We start from the raw sequence: 14,743 nt of genomic DNA on the forward strand, positions 1-14,743 counted from the left end.
CAGCCTTACATGACCTGCCCTGATGGATACAGCATCTCAAGGATGGCATTTTATTTATTTTTTTATTTTATTTTTTTCCTTTCTTTCTTTTTTTTTTTAATTTTTTTTTAATTTTTTTTAATTTTAAAATCTTTAATTCTTACATGTGTTCCCAAACATGAACCCCCCTCCCCCCTCCCTCCCCATAACATCTCTGTGGGTCATCCCCATGCACCAGCCCCAAGCATGCTGTATCCTGCATCAGACATAGACTAGCGATTCAATTCTTACATGATAGTATACATGATAGAAAGGGATGGCATTTTAGACCAGATGATGAAGGAGCTAATTTGTGGCTTTCCATTTCAAACATCTGAAGCCCAGATACACACACAGCACGTTTGAAAGACCAGCTGGCGATCCCAGCCATCGTCTGCCAGGCCCAGCGAGGGTCTTCTGGCCTCAGAGGGAGAAAATACGGAGAGCTGAGGGGACAGCAAAGAGCTCAGATGCCACTGTGTCCCTGAGTCTTCGTCCTTTATCCGTGTCTTTGCGAGGTGGAAAATTCCTCTAGAAACCCCAGTGGGGTTTGGAGATTGAAGATATGAAAGGATTTGTGTCCCATCTTTGGAAAAATTCCAGCATCAGCTTGATGAGGAGAAGACATGTGTTCAACGCATGGTGAGCTGACTCTCTTCACAGAGTTCTCACCCCTTCAGTGACCTCTAGGGTCAAGAGATGAGGTCCATGAGCTCAGTACAGGCAAGGAAATCATAGAAGGCATGCGGGGAGGCCTGCCTGCCCCAGCAAGGCCTTCTGTTGGGGGTGGAGAGGGTGGCCCTCTCCCTCGTGACTCTGAGACCCCCCCCCCACCCCCACTGGGCATGCAGGCTCTCCCCATCTGGCCCGTGGCCTCTCCAGCCACATTCCCCATCACTCACCATTTCAGGCCTCATTTCAGCCTTGTCGCATCACCTGTGCTTCCCCACACCTAACCAGCGGTCCTGGACCCTGGGCCTTTGCATCTGCTCACCTCCCGCCTTCCTTGTTTGAACAAAACATCATGATTCATCTCTTGATCGAATAGACTTGTCACCTTCGAGAAACATTTCCTGTTTCATCAGGTCATCAATCACTTCTTTAGCCATAGATGTACCCAACATTGGCCTTCCCTGGTGGCTCAGACGGTAAATTGTCTGTCTACAATACGAGGGTCCTGGGTTTGATCCCTGGGTTGGGAAGATTCCCTGGAGAAGGAAATGGCAGCCCACTCCACTACTCTTGCCTTGAAAATCCCATGGATGGAGGAGCCAACATTGGCCTTCCCAGTGGCTCAGCAGTGAAGAATCTGTCTGGGATGCAGGGGACAGAGGAGACCTGGGTTTGATCACTGGATCGGGAAGATCCCCTGGAGTAGGGAGTATTCTTGCCTGGAGAATCCCATGGACGGAGGAGCCTGGTGGGCTACACTCCGTGGGGTCACAGTCAGACACCACTACAGCGACTTAGCTCACATGTACCTAACATTTACCTCTGCTCAACAAAATTCAACAGATGCTTCTAGAACGGTGACTCTGCCAGGCACTGCGGTCGCCACAGAGTAAAGAGAGGTGAGCAGAGCAAACAGGTCTGCTCGTGGGCCCCCATTCCACTTCCTGTTGCCGCGTAGAAGAGCACCACAACACCTGGTGCGCGAAGCCATCTCCCCTCTGATGGCTTCCGTGGGTCAGGAGGCAGAGAGACCCCAGCTGGGACACTGAGCTTGGGGCCCTTGAGGAGTCCCGGTTAAATGGGAGCTCCACTGGCACAGCATGGGAAGGGCTGGTGGAGCATCCGTCAGCTGCCAGCCGTCTCATCTCTTCTCCTGTGGTCTGGGAGCCTCTCCTTACGGCCGCTCTGCAGGGGCCATCTGGGCTTGCTCTCAGCACGGGGTCCTCAGGGCCGTCAGACCGTTTGCCTGGCAGCTCAAGGCTTTACGACTGAGGATTCCAGAAGGCATGGCAGAGGTTATGTGGCCTTTTAGGACTTACCTTTGAAAGTCCCACTTTGTCTCTTTCTGCTGCATTTTCGCAGCTGAAAATAAGTCACTAGCCTGCCCAGATTTAAGGGAAGGAGAATTAGGTTCTGCTTGTTGGTGGGAGGGTGCGAGGTTCTAGAGGAGCATGTGAGATGGGAGCTGTTGTTAGAACTTTCTTTGGAAAATAGTCTGACACTTGCCATACTTGAATGCATGCCCACCTCTTTTGCTAAGCTATAAGCTGATTTAGGCTATGAGTTGGATCTTACTCTCTGTTCTCAAAATTTAGCTCTGAGTAAACTAGAAGAGAATGACGCTCAGTGTTTTGGAATGAATCGGTGAATTGTCCATTCTTTCTCTAAGTTCAGAGAACCCTATTTATGTCTGTTATTTTAATTGAGATAATGAACACTTCTAAAAGGATAATTTAGTTTCTCAATTTTCCTGCAGGTTTTTTTTTTCTTAACTTAGGCATTAAAATCAAACCTGTGACAATATTTTAAATTAATTATCCTCCAATAAAAATAAATAGATTAATTTAAAAAATCAAATCTGTAAAATTTATATAGTGCACTTGATGTGGACGCAGAGCTTATTATATCATCCTAGTCCTTCTGAGGACTCTGGATCTTCATGCCAGTTTCAAGAACTACAGCTGTCAGGTGAAAATAGCCAGTGCACTCCAAAGGGTTAAGATCTCAACAGAATGCAGGCCTCCCCAGTCTAGATGCCCCCCTGCTTTGGAACCCCAACTTGTCTCTCCGTGAATCACTTAGCTCTTTATCCTGGAAAGTTGAGCCAGGGAGACTCTTAATCTTATCTCTGAGAGTTGCCTGAGCGACCATCACACTCCAGAAATTTCCTTGAGCTGCTTCATTGGAGACAGAACAGATCCAAGATGCCCTAACACAGCTTTACAGACACATTCTGACTGAAGGGTGTGAGCAGAGCCTTGGGGCGCAGGTGCCTCTGACTCCGCTCCTCTCCCACACCAAGAATGATGCTGGTGAAGACCTCTGTCTCATTACCTACAGACTCATCGGGCAGGTGCTAGGTGCTTGTTTGCTGATACAGACAGCTCTATCTCTTTGCAAAAAGCTGCTATAGGTAATATTTTGTTTCCTCAGTCCACCCATGCTTGCCTCATTTATTACAGTATGTCATTTGTGTGTTATGATGATAGAAATTGTAGATGCCGATGGTAGCTTCTATTATTGAGGTCTGCCCTGAGCCCTTTATTTACCCTCCTCCACTGAGGCTGAGAATATGTTGTAATGTTAATATCCTCATCCCCATTTGGAGCTTCAGAGACTGGGTTAAAATTTGTCCAAGAGGTTGGAAGCAGCCAGGCTGGGTTCAGACCTTCAAGTGCCCGACTCCCAGGTGTATGAGGGCCCAGCTTTCCTTTGGTCTCTGGGTGGTTAGTGGCTGGGGGAGGTCTGTGGCCCGTGCTGAATACACTGCCCCTGTGCCCACAAGCTCCCTTCTGGCCATTGACTGCACTCATTTCCTGGCCTGTGTCTGTGACTGTCCTGTTGCCTGGAAGAGGAGAGTGAAATGGCCCCCACTGTGAGCTTGCCCACTGCTCCCTGCCATGGATGCTGGGGGCTGATGCTGGCGGAGCTGCTACCTGGAGGCAGGTGAGCAGGGAGTCAACTTGGCCAGTCGCCTCAAAAGTCAGCAGGGGAGATGCAGCCTCTTCAGGCTTAAAGAGCTCATGGCTTGGAGAGAGGAGAGCGTGATCTGAGTCCCTGGAGCTCTGTCTCCTTGTTGGAGGCTCCTGAGCATATTGTAGGGCCCCTTGGAGCCTCAGTTTTCTTGTTGAAAACAGGAGTCAGTGATACCTGACTTGCCTTCCTCTCTGGGTTACTGTGAAAATCAAACTTCTTAACTCTAGAGAGTGCTTTGTGAATTGTAAAGCTGCACCAAACGTGCGTGATTTTTATCATAGCAGGGGGGTGTCCTCGCAGAGCATGCTGCCACGTGGGAGTGGCTGGTGTGAGGTGAAGGGAGGGATGTGCCTTGATGAGGGTGCTGCTGGGGACGTTTCTCAGATGTGGGTTTCGGTGCTGTCGTTGCTGGGGGAGCAGGGAGGGATAGTGGGTGTGTGACACAGCAAAGCTGAAAAAGCAAAGGTGTTAACAAAGGGAGTCTTACTAATTGTATGCGCGTGTGTCCGTGTGCTCAGTCACCAGTCGTGTCTGACTCTTGGTGACCCTATGCACTGTTGCCTGCCGGGCTCCTGTGTCCATGGGATCATCCTGGCAAGAGTACTGGAGCGGGGTGCCATCTCCTTCTCTGGGGTACTAATCGTATATGAGAATGGAAATAAGAACTTTGTCAGTACACGAAAAGGGTATTACAGTACCTGTGTCTTTCACGCATTCCATCATCAGAATGCTTTCAGAGGCCTGCACTGTGCATAGCACACAAGTGTTTTTCTAAGAAAATGTTTAGATAACTGTTCACAGAAAGTAGTTTATTTATATACAAATATTTAGAAGGATGCTTAGAAAGAAAGATAAACATGTGATGTTAAGTTGGCCAACACCACAATTTCCAAATAGGTTAAATTAATTTAAAGTTACTTAGATGAGTGGGATTGCAGGACTGCCTGTGTAACACCGTGTGCTGTGAAACCTGGTGGCTGGTCTTGGTGGGAGGACAGCCCTCAGCCGTGCTGGCTCCTTCCCGCATTCCTCCTCGCTCTCACGCCACTTCGTCCTCACTAGCCCCCCAGGAAGCTGATTTTCTTTTTGAGCAGGAGCCATGGAGGAGGGTGTCCTTCCCTTGTCACTGAGCTCAGAGCTTAGCACAGATTCTGTGCTGGTTTTTCCCCCCTGGGGGGTTTCTGCCGCAACCTTAGGTGGGTCTGCAGTGCATAAAGGGCAATGTGCCTGGAAGGTTTGCTCAGGCCTGTCCTCCTGCTGGAAGGATAGTTGAAACAGTGCAGGCAAGGCTGGCACTCAAGAACCCTCTGCATTTCTGAGCCCAGGCTTTTCTTGCTTATATGAACCAGAGGCCCCCTCTCGGGTCTGCCTTCCTATCATAACTTTGTAACCTCAGGGGCTTTCCCGCTGGCATCTCACTGACTTTTATGAACAAGGTGGTAATCCAGCCGTATCTTCTGCTACCCACAGATTCCAATATTTAAGCCCTGACTGTGGCTGGCTGTCCAGACATCTGTTTTCTCCCCGTGTTAGTCAGGGTAGGCCAACTGCTGTGACAAACAATCCCCACATTTTGGTGCTTAGCATAATTGCTTATTTGTAAAGTCCAATTGGATGTTCCTGGACAGTGAGCAGCCTTATGAGTGGTCTTATCAGGATCCAGGCTCCTTCAGTTCTGTGGTTCTGCCTCCTGTAAGGCCTTCATTCAGCCATGGGGCAGGAAGGAGGTGAGGTGCTGCAAGGGGTTGGGGGGTAGAGGGGCACCTTCAGGGACCTTGGAGCCTGTATCCCTTGTCTGTGTGCATGCTCAGGCCCTTCAGTTGTGTCCGACTCTTGCGACCCTGTGGACTGTAGCCTGCCACGCTCCTCTGTCCATGGAGGCTCCAGGCAAGAGTGGATTACCATACTGTCCTCCAGGGGATCTTCCTGACCCAGGGATCGAACCAGTGCCTCCTGCATTGTAGGCAGAGGCTTTACCGCCAAGCCACTAGGGAAGCCCCCGTATCCCTTGGGCCCCATCCATATCAGTACCTGTCAGTCCAACCTCTAGCTGTCAGGACCACCTCCCAAATCTTTCCCAGGGGAGAGCAGCTGATGGTGACATGTGGTAAGGATACTGGAAATGTGGGGCGGGGCGGATGAGCCAGAAGGCTGCTGACATAGGCAGCGGTCAGACCATGAAGGGACTTGTGTGACCAACCAGCGGCAGTGAACATCAACCTCTAGGCACCTGGAGAGCCAGTAAAGAATTTTGATGATTACGCATTTAACGTTTAAGGAAAATACACAATCCTAAGTATGTATGAGAATATTCATCATGATATAGGTGATATATATATATCATCTATCTTCAGAGAAACCATTACCCAAGGTTCCCATATGAAGTTTCACATGAGTGAATTTCAGTTAAATCACAAAAATTCCAATGGCTTAGCTTGAGCCCAGTGCGGACATCGCCCCAGGCCAACAGCTGGTCTGTGACAGAGCTGGGATGGACCACAGGGTCTCTGAATATCCAACACAGTCACATCTGCCCCTGTATTGACTCTTGGGTCAACTAACTGGGGAAGGACAAGCCAGCCATGCGTTATGGGAATGACGCACTTTTGCGTGCTAACCTTTGAAAGGTGGATGGCTTGACGAACAGGTGACGGATAGTGAGAAGCCTCAGGAGTCCTCGAGTGTTGGAGCCTTTCCTTGCTCCTCCGAATCCTGGTTCCATGGCACGTGCTCCTGTCTTGCTTCCAATCAGATCCTGGCTTTTCTCTTCTCCCGATTCACATCTACATCTCTCATCCTCAGTGCCAGCTTTTTCTTGCGTTATCTGTTAGGCTTATCCAGGCTTATCCTGGCCCTACATCTGTGCCCTCCTTATCCTATTCTGGATGACCGGGAGGACCTACCCACCTCGGTGCCTTGAGGCATCTGTCACCTGACCCAGGCTGCATCCGTACTGAATAATCCAGACAGAACTCAAGAACACCTGACCTGGGGCTCAGAGGCAAGTTCTGGCCTGGCTTTGCCACTACAATTCAGTGATACCGCACAGGATGCTTCAGTTGCCTGGATTCAGTTTTATTTAAAACAACTGTAAAAATATATATATAGTGAAAGAAATAGGCCTAATTATCTCAAGGGCTTTGTATTATTTAGGACTCATATTAATAATTACAAGTGATGTGTGTGTGTGTGTGTGTGTGTGTGTTGCTCAGTCGTGTCTGACCCTTAGTGACCCCATGGACTGTAGCCCGCCAGGCTCCTCTGTTCGTGGAATTTTTCAGGCAAGAATACTGGAGTGGGTTACCCTGCTCTCCAGGGGATCTTCCCCACCAGGAATTGAACCCAGGTCTCCTGCATTGCAGATGGATTCTTTACTGTCTGGGCTACCAGGGAAGCTCCACAGATGAGAGAAAACCCAATCCAAACTGGTTTGAGTGATTAAGTGGACTTTACCAGCTCATGTAACCAAAAGGCACATGGTTTGAGGCGGTTTCAGACATGGCTGCATTCAGGGTTCAAACAGTGTCTCCTGTGTGTGGTTCCCATCACCCCTTGGCTCTGCTGGCTGATATACTGGCTTTATTTTCAATATCCGAGTTATGGAAGAACTGCAGTGGCTTCAAGCATAATATTTTTTCCTTTTCAAGTTGAAAGAGGAGAACAATGAAATATTTTCTCAAGTTAAAAAAAACCAATCTAGTTGTTTTCTATTAGTTCTGAGTGATGGGCCCATCCACGATTCCATCATAGTGGAATGGTTGTACTGTGGGGATTGGCTTGACCTGGGTCACGGGCTGCCCCCCTTAGGCTGGTGGCATGACCCTGCCTAACCTCTCGGACTGAAGTGGGTGACCCAGAGGTCTTCAAACGAAAGCAGAGACTGTGGGCAGAAGGAGATGGAAGCTGGAGAGACAAGGAGAAAACATCTCTGCAAGTTCGTTTTTCCTCTGGAGGTCTCTGATTTCTAGCCCCGGCTCATGCTTTTGCTGAACAGTTTCTAAAAGGTTTAGATCAGTGATATTGTGGACTCCACATTGGCACTGGAATCAGGAGCCTGGGGTCGAGTCCTCCCTCCCCCAGCTATGTGACTGAGCAAGGTACCCCTCTTTCCAGAGCCTCAGCATCCTTTCCTACCAAAGGAAGATTCTGGACACAGTCCTCCCAAATACTTTGTCAGCTCTAATATGCTTGTTTCTTTGAAAGTCTGTATTGTTCACTTAGGGCCTCCCTGGTGGCTCAGACAGTAAAGAATATGCCTGCATTACAGGAGACCTAGGTTCGATCCCTGGGTTGGGAAGATCCCCTGGAGAAGGGAATGGCTCCTCACTCCAGGATTCTTACCTGGAGAAGTCTATGGACAGAGGAGCCTGGTGGGCTATAGCCCGTGGGGTCACAAGGAGTTGGACATGACTGAGCGACTAATGAACACACATTGTACAGTTAAATGCCCAGCCAGAAGGGAGAGGCAGTCAAAAAGAATTTCCCCACTGGAATGAAAGCTTTAGCAATGAAAGATGTCAATGTAAATTCCTTCCTGGGTGCTGTTTTCCTTCTTGTACTTAATAGAACACCAAAGCACTATATTTTAACTAGGAGTTTTACTGCTCTCTTGGTTAATCTTGCAATGAAATTATACTATTGCATTTGGGACCACATCCCATATTCCCATAACAACAGGCTGGATAAGCCGTAAGTACAGAAAAGTGATGATCATTAATATAAAATTTACTGGAAACCCATTCTTCTAAACACTTTGCCCTTCCTTTAAAAAAATTGCTTTTTTGAAAAAAATTTAATCCATCTGATCATGATTTAGTTTCTATTGACTCATCATTTTTCCTTGGCAGAAGCAATTTAACTTCCAAAAAGCATTTAAGGAGTAACTTGACCATTTTTTCCTGCAAGCAAATAGAAAATCGCATTTTATTTTTCCTGCGAACACATGGATTTTAAACTTGAAGTTTCTAGTCTAAAGATATGAATGCTTGGGCTGACTTAAATAGAAAAAAATGTCCTCTTCTCTTGGTTCAACGAGGAAGCAATGGTAATATCCAGCCAGAAGACACTGGTACCTCTGTAGAAGTTGTTCACGGCTGTGTGTCCTGAAGGGGGGTCCCCTGCCACGTTCCGAGCATCACTGCTGGAGGGGACGTCCTTGTCCTCCTCACACCTGTGAGACCTTGTGGTATTTCCTCCTGTTTTGCGTCTGGGTGCACGTGGCCACCATCACCACCGGGTAATGAGAGCAAGCACTCCACGTGTCGTTACCCACACAGCTGTGCTCGAGAAATGAGCCTGTGAAGGTGGGTGGGGAAACCGGCGGGGAAGACACTAGAAGAGAACCAGCCTGTGGCTCAGAGACCTCGGATCAGGCCTGGCCCCAGCATTGTCTGGCTGTGGGATGCTCTGCAGGTCGCTGACCCCACTTATGGTTTAGTTTCCTCAGATGAGAACACTGGGCTCCACCCATAGTTCTTAGCTCATGAATGGAGAACGAGCCTCAGTTCAGTTCAGTCGCTCAGTCATGTCCAACTCTTTGTGACCCCATGGACTGCAGCACGCCAGGCCTCCCTGTCCATCACCAATTCCCGGAGTTTACTCAAACTCATGTCCATGGCATCGGTGATGCCATCCAATCACCTCATCCTCTGTCATCCCCTTCTCCTTCTGCCTTCAATCTTTCCCAGCGTCAGGATCTTTTCAAATGAGTCAATTCTTCACATCAGGTGTCCAAAGGATTGGAGTTTCAGCTTTGACATCAGTCCTTCCAATGAATATTCAGGACTGATCTCCTTTAGGATGGACTGGTTGGATCTCCTTGCAGTCCAAGGGACTCTCAAGAGTCTTCTCCAACACCACAGTTCAAAAGCAACAATTCTTCGGCGTTCAGCTTTCTTCACAGTCCAATTCTCACATCCATACATGACCACAGAAAAAACCATAGCTTTGACTAGACAGATCTTTGTTGGCAGAGTAATGTCTCTGCTTTTTAATATGCTATCTATCTTGGTCATAGCTTTTCTTCCAAGGAGCAAGCATCTTTTAATTTCATGGCTGCGGTCACTGACTGCAGTGATTTTGGGGCCCCCAAAATAAAGTCTCTCACTGTTTCCACTGTTTCCCCATCTATTTCCCAGGAAGTGATGAGACCAGATACCATGATCTTCATTTTCTGAATGTTGACATTTAAGCCAACTTTTTCTCTCTCCTCTTTCACTTTCGTCAAGAGATTCTTTAGTTCCTCTTCACTTTCTGCCATAAGGGTGGTGTCATCTGCATATCTGAGGTTATTGATATTTCTCTCAGCAATCTTGATTCTAGCTTGTGCTTCATCCAGCCCAGTGTTTCTCATGGTGTACTCTGCATGTAAGTTAAATAAAGAGGGTTACAATATACAGCCTTGACGCACTCCTTTACAGTCTATTGTTTCATGTCCAATTCTAACTGTTGCTTCTTGACCGCTTCTTGACCTGCATACAGATTTCTCAGGAGGCAGAGCAGGTGGTCTGGTATTCCCGTCTCTTTAAGAATTTTCCGCAGTTTGTTGTGATCCATACAGTCAAAGGCTTTGAGCCTCAAGAGGTTACTATTAACAGTATGGTACACATACATCTCAGTACATTGATTTGGATTTGAAAGAAATCTATTTTTTCCTCTAAATGGACTTTTTTCATATTAAATATAGTTGATTTACAGTGTTGTATTGGTTTCTGATTCAGGTTTATATATATATATATTTTTTCAGTGGTAAAGAGTCCACCTGCCAATGCAAGAGACTCAAAAGACACAGGTTCGATTCCTGGGTCAGAGAGATCTCCTGGAGTAGGAAATGGTAAACCACTCTAGTACTCTTGCCTGGGAAATCCCATGGACAGAGGAGCCTGGTGGGCTACAGTCCATGCAGTTGCAAAGAGCTGGATACCACTGAGCAGGCGTGCACTACACCATTATATATATGTGCTCTTTATTAGATTCTTTTCCTTATAGGTTACTATAAATAATAAATATAGTTCTCTGCTAGGACCTTGTTTATCTGTGATGTATATGGTAGTGTGTATATGTTAATCCCAAACTTTTTATTTATCTCTCTCCTTTCTCCCCTTTTGTAAACATGTTTGTTTTCTATGTCTGTGAGTCTATTTCTGTTTTGTAAATAAGTTCATTTGTATAATTTTTTGAGATTCCACATATAAATGATATCACATGATATTTGAATTTGCATTTCTCCACTGATCAGCAGTGTTGAGCATCTTTTCATGTGCTTGTTTGTCATCTGTATATCTTCTTTAAAAATATATATATATTTATATAGAGAGAGGTATATATATTATATATATAGGTATATATATATGTATATATATAGGTATATATATGTATATATATATAGGTATATATATGTGTATATATAGGTATATATATGTGTGTGTATACATAGGTATATATATGTGTATATATATAGGTATATTCAGGTCTTCTGCCCATTTTTAAGTCAGGTTATTTCTTTTTTTGATAAGCTGTTTATATATTTTGGATATTAACCCCTTATTGGTCATATTATTTGCAAATATTTTCTCCCATTCAGTAGGTTGTCTTTTGGCTTTGTCAGTGAATAAAGAACCTGTGGAATATATACTTGATGAAATATTACTCAGCCATAAAGCAGATGAAGTTGTGCCATTTGCAACAACACGAATGGATGCAAAGGGAATTATACTTAGTGAAATAATTCCCACAGAGAAAGACAAATACTGTTACCACTTACAGGTGGAATCTAAAAACTAAACCAAATGAATGGATATAACAAAACAGCAACAGACTCACAGAAAAAGAGAGCCAATTCGTGATGACCAGTAGGAAGAGGGGAGGGGGAGGAACAAGATAGGGGTAGGGGATGAGGAGGTAAAAACTATTATGTGCAAAATGAATGCGCTACAAGGTGTATCGTAAGCACAAGGGATATAGTCAATATTTTATAATAACTTTAAGTGGAGTGTAATCTAAAAAATATTGAACCACTATGTTATACATCTGAAACTAACATAATACTGTAAATCAACTATACTTCGACTAAAAAAATAAAATTCTCAGTTTGATTCTTTGTTCAATTTCCGTGACTTCCTTGGCCTTTTGACTCGTAGTTGTTAATTCAGTATCTGTGAGCCAGATCAGGACTGTTGTGGTTTTTTTTTTTTTTTTTACCTTTTTTTTTTTTAAATTTTAAAATCTTTAATTCTTACATGTGTTCCCAAACATGAACCCCCCTCCCACCTCCCTCCCCATAACATCTCTGTGGGTCATCCCCATGCACCAGCCCCAAGCATGCTGTATCCTGCGTCAGACATAGATTAGCGATTCAATTCTTACATGATAGTATACATGATAGAATGCCATTCTCCCATATCATCCCACCCTCTCCCTCTCCCTCTGAGTCCAAAAATCCGGTGTGTTTAAAATACACGCAGATAGTATCACACACAGATACTACCGAATGGAAACAGTGTCCATTTGGGTTGGCTCTGGCCTTGCTGGGGACGCTTCTGTATCAGAGTCATCTTCTCTGAGGCCGCGGGGCATGGGCAGGAGGCTCATGCAGGAAGATGTTTCGGGGCCGCCCTTGACACTGAGCAGGAGCCTTATGTGTCTGCAGCTGATACTTGCCCATCCATATTTCTAGCGACTGCCTACACATTCACTGAATGTCCTTTCTAGTTAGTAAGATGGAATGTTTATTTTTCCAGTTTAGCTGAAGGCAGGATTCAGACGATAGAGAGAAGGACTGGTTGGCTGAAGACAGCTGACTTCAGAAGTCCTGTGAGCAGGAATACACCAAGGTGGGCTTTGTGTAGATAACACTGTGGAAGAAAATGCCTTGCTGTCTCCTGCTGGCTGGCAACTGCCCTTCTCTCCTGGGAAGGACTGTACCTGCCTGTGTAGACGACAAGGCAGTGAGTCATAATGCTATCTAAATCTGTGTCCAAAGCTGACCACACTGCTGTGTCCAGTACTGAAAAATAACATTCCATTCCCCATCATTGGTCTCTGCCCTAGAATTCAGGTAGTTACTGTGCTTTCTGCATTCACCATCCCACTGTCGCTCATACTTTCAAGAGTATATTCATTTGTTTAAATAGCTTTGTCATATATACAGATGCTTTGAGTGAGTACAGATGTTTAGTAGTTTAAATCCAGTTTCATTCCAATACAGTATTGTAAAGTAAAATTTTAAAAAAATAAAATAAAAAGAAAGAAAAAAAAATACAGTTTCATTTTGATAGAAGGGAATTGTTCAGCTATGAAATGAGTAAGTGCCCTTTTCCTATGCCCTGTGACAAACACACTGAGTAAGAAGTGCTGTGTTTATATGGCAGCTGTTTTCCTGAGTAGGAAGCTCAGTGTTTCATTGATCATCTCATCATAGTCCGGTTAATATTGTTCCAGAAATCTTTCCACTTTCTTGAGTAGTTCCTGCCTCTTTTCTCCAGTGGCCTTTCTCCTCGTTCCTGACTCCCCTCTGGCCCCCACTTCCCACACCTAACTCATAGCTCCCCTCTGCTCACTCTGCTCCTTTCTTCCCTTGTCCTTTTTGCTTTGTAGTGGCTGCCCCTGTCATAGGGTTTGACTTACTGGGCAAGTGCTATGCCAGCATGTCAGCTGAAGCCCTCTGGGGAAATTGCACTGGTTTATGGTATGTGTTCAGAGAAGGCAATGGCACCCCACTCCAGTACTCTTGCCTGGGAAAATCCCATGGATGGAGGAGCCTGGTGGGCTGCAGTCCATGGGGTCGCTAGGAGTCGGACACGGCTGAGCAACTTCACTTTCACTTTTCACTTTCATGCATTGGAGAAGGAAATGGCAACCCACTCCAGGGTTCTTGCCTGGAGAATCCCAGGGATGGGAGAGCCTGGTGGGCTGCCGCCTATGGGGTCGCACACAGCCGGACACGACTGAAGCGACTTAGCAGCAGCAGCAGCGTGGTATGTGTTGTATGTGTAAATGACATGTAGACCAGATAAGGAAGAAGACATCAGTGTTGCTTGTTTCCCACAAAAAATGTTTAGCATAAGAATCTAGACATATATTATTGCATTTGTTTTTAGCATCAAAGATTATTACAGTAAAGAACAAGATGTAAAGAAACAGTGCTGGGTTCAGACTGATGTGGTCTTTCCAAAAACTCACCGTGTCTTATTCCTTTCCAACCTGCCTCTGTCTAAATTTACAATGATCTTTCCCCAGTGTTTTCTGTAAGGTTGACCCCTGTCTCTGAACCATCGTGGCTTCTGGAGGCTCATCCACAGTGGAGTGACCTGCTGGCCATTTGGGCCCTACCCCTCCAGCCTGAGCTGGGCCCCGCTGGTGACTCCTGGGTGTCGAATCCCTTTCCAGCCACCCTGGGCCTTGTTGGGGGGATGGGCTTCAATCTCTGAGAGCTGTAATTGCATCCAGTGACAACAAGGGTGCTTGGCTTTCAGAGAAGCCTCTCCCCACAGCTTCGTGTTTCTGCAGCTTAATGAGCAGCTCAACACATGAGCCACTGTGCTCTGCTTTCCCTTCCCCGTGGGTCCGTATTTTCCTGCAACACCGTCTCATTATGCAGCTTTATATTTTTCCCATTCAAGAGACTGTTTGCCTTCATCAACGCCAGCTTAGTGATGTGTCCGCTTTGATTTTAAAATGATTTAGCCCAGCCTGGCTGACGTTTCCCCATTTTAGAAAACAGCAAAGACATTTCCCTGATTTCTCAAAGAGGCCCTGCCCCCAAACAAAACCCACTTAAATTATGGTTTTCTATATACATTTTTAAAAAGAGCGAAAGAAAGATATATGAAGTTATAGGTAATTGGGATAAGAAACATCAACTTGCAAATATGTGAATCCTTCTTCTCCTTTCCACTACCATCAAAGGGTGAAAGACTCTATCCTGGGACTTCCGCAGTTAATCCAGTGTATTTGTCAGAGCGTCCTTGCTTACAAATAGGAGAATCCTGATTCAAATGGGCTCAGACAAGATCTGTCACCTGACAGCCTGGAGCTCCATGGGCAGGGCGGGCCCTGGGGGGGACACTGCGGTCCAGAC

The sequence above is a fragment of the Budorcas taxicolor genome, chromosome 1, assembly GCF_023091745.1.
Source record: "Budorcas taxicolor isolate Tak-1 chromosome 1, Takin1.1, whole genome shotgun sequence".
NCBI lineage: Eukaryota > Metazoa > Chordata > Mammalia > Artiodactyla > Bovidae > Budorcas > Budorcas taxicolor.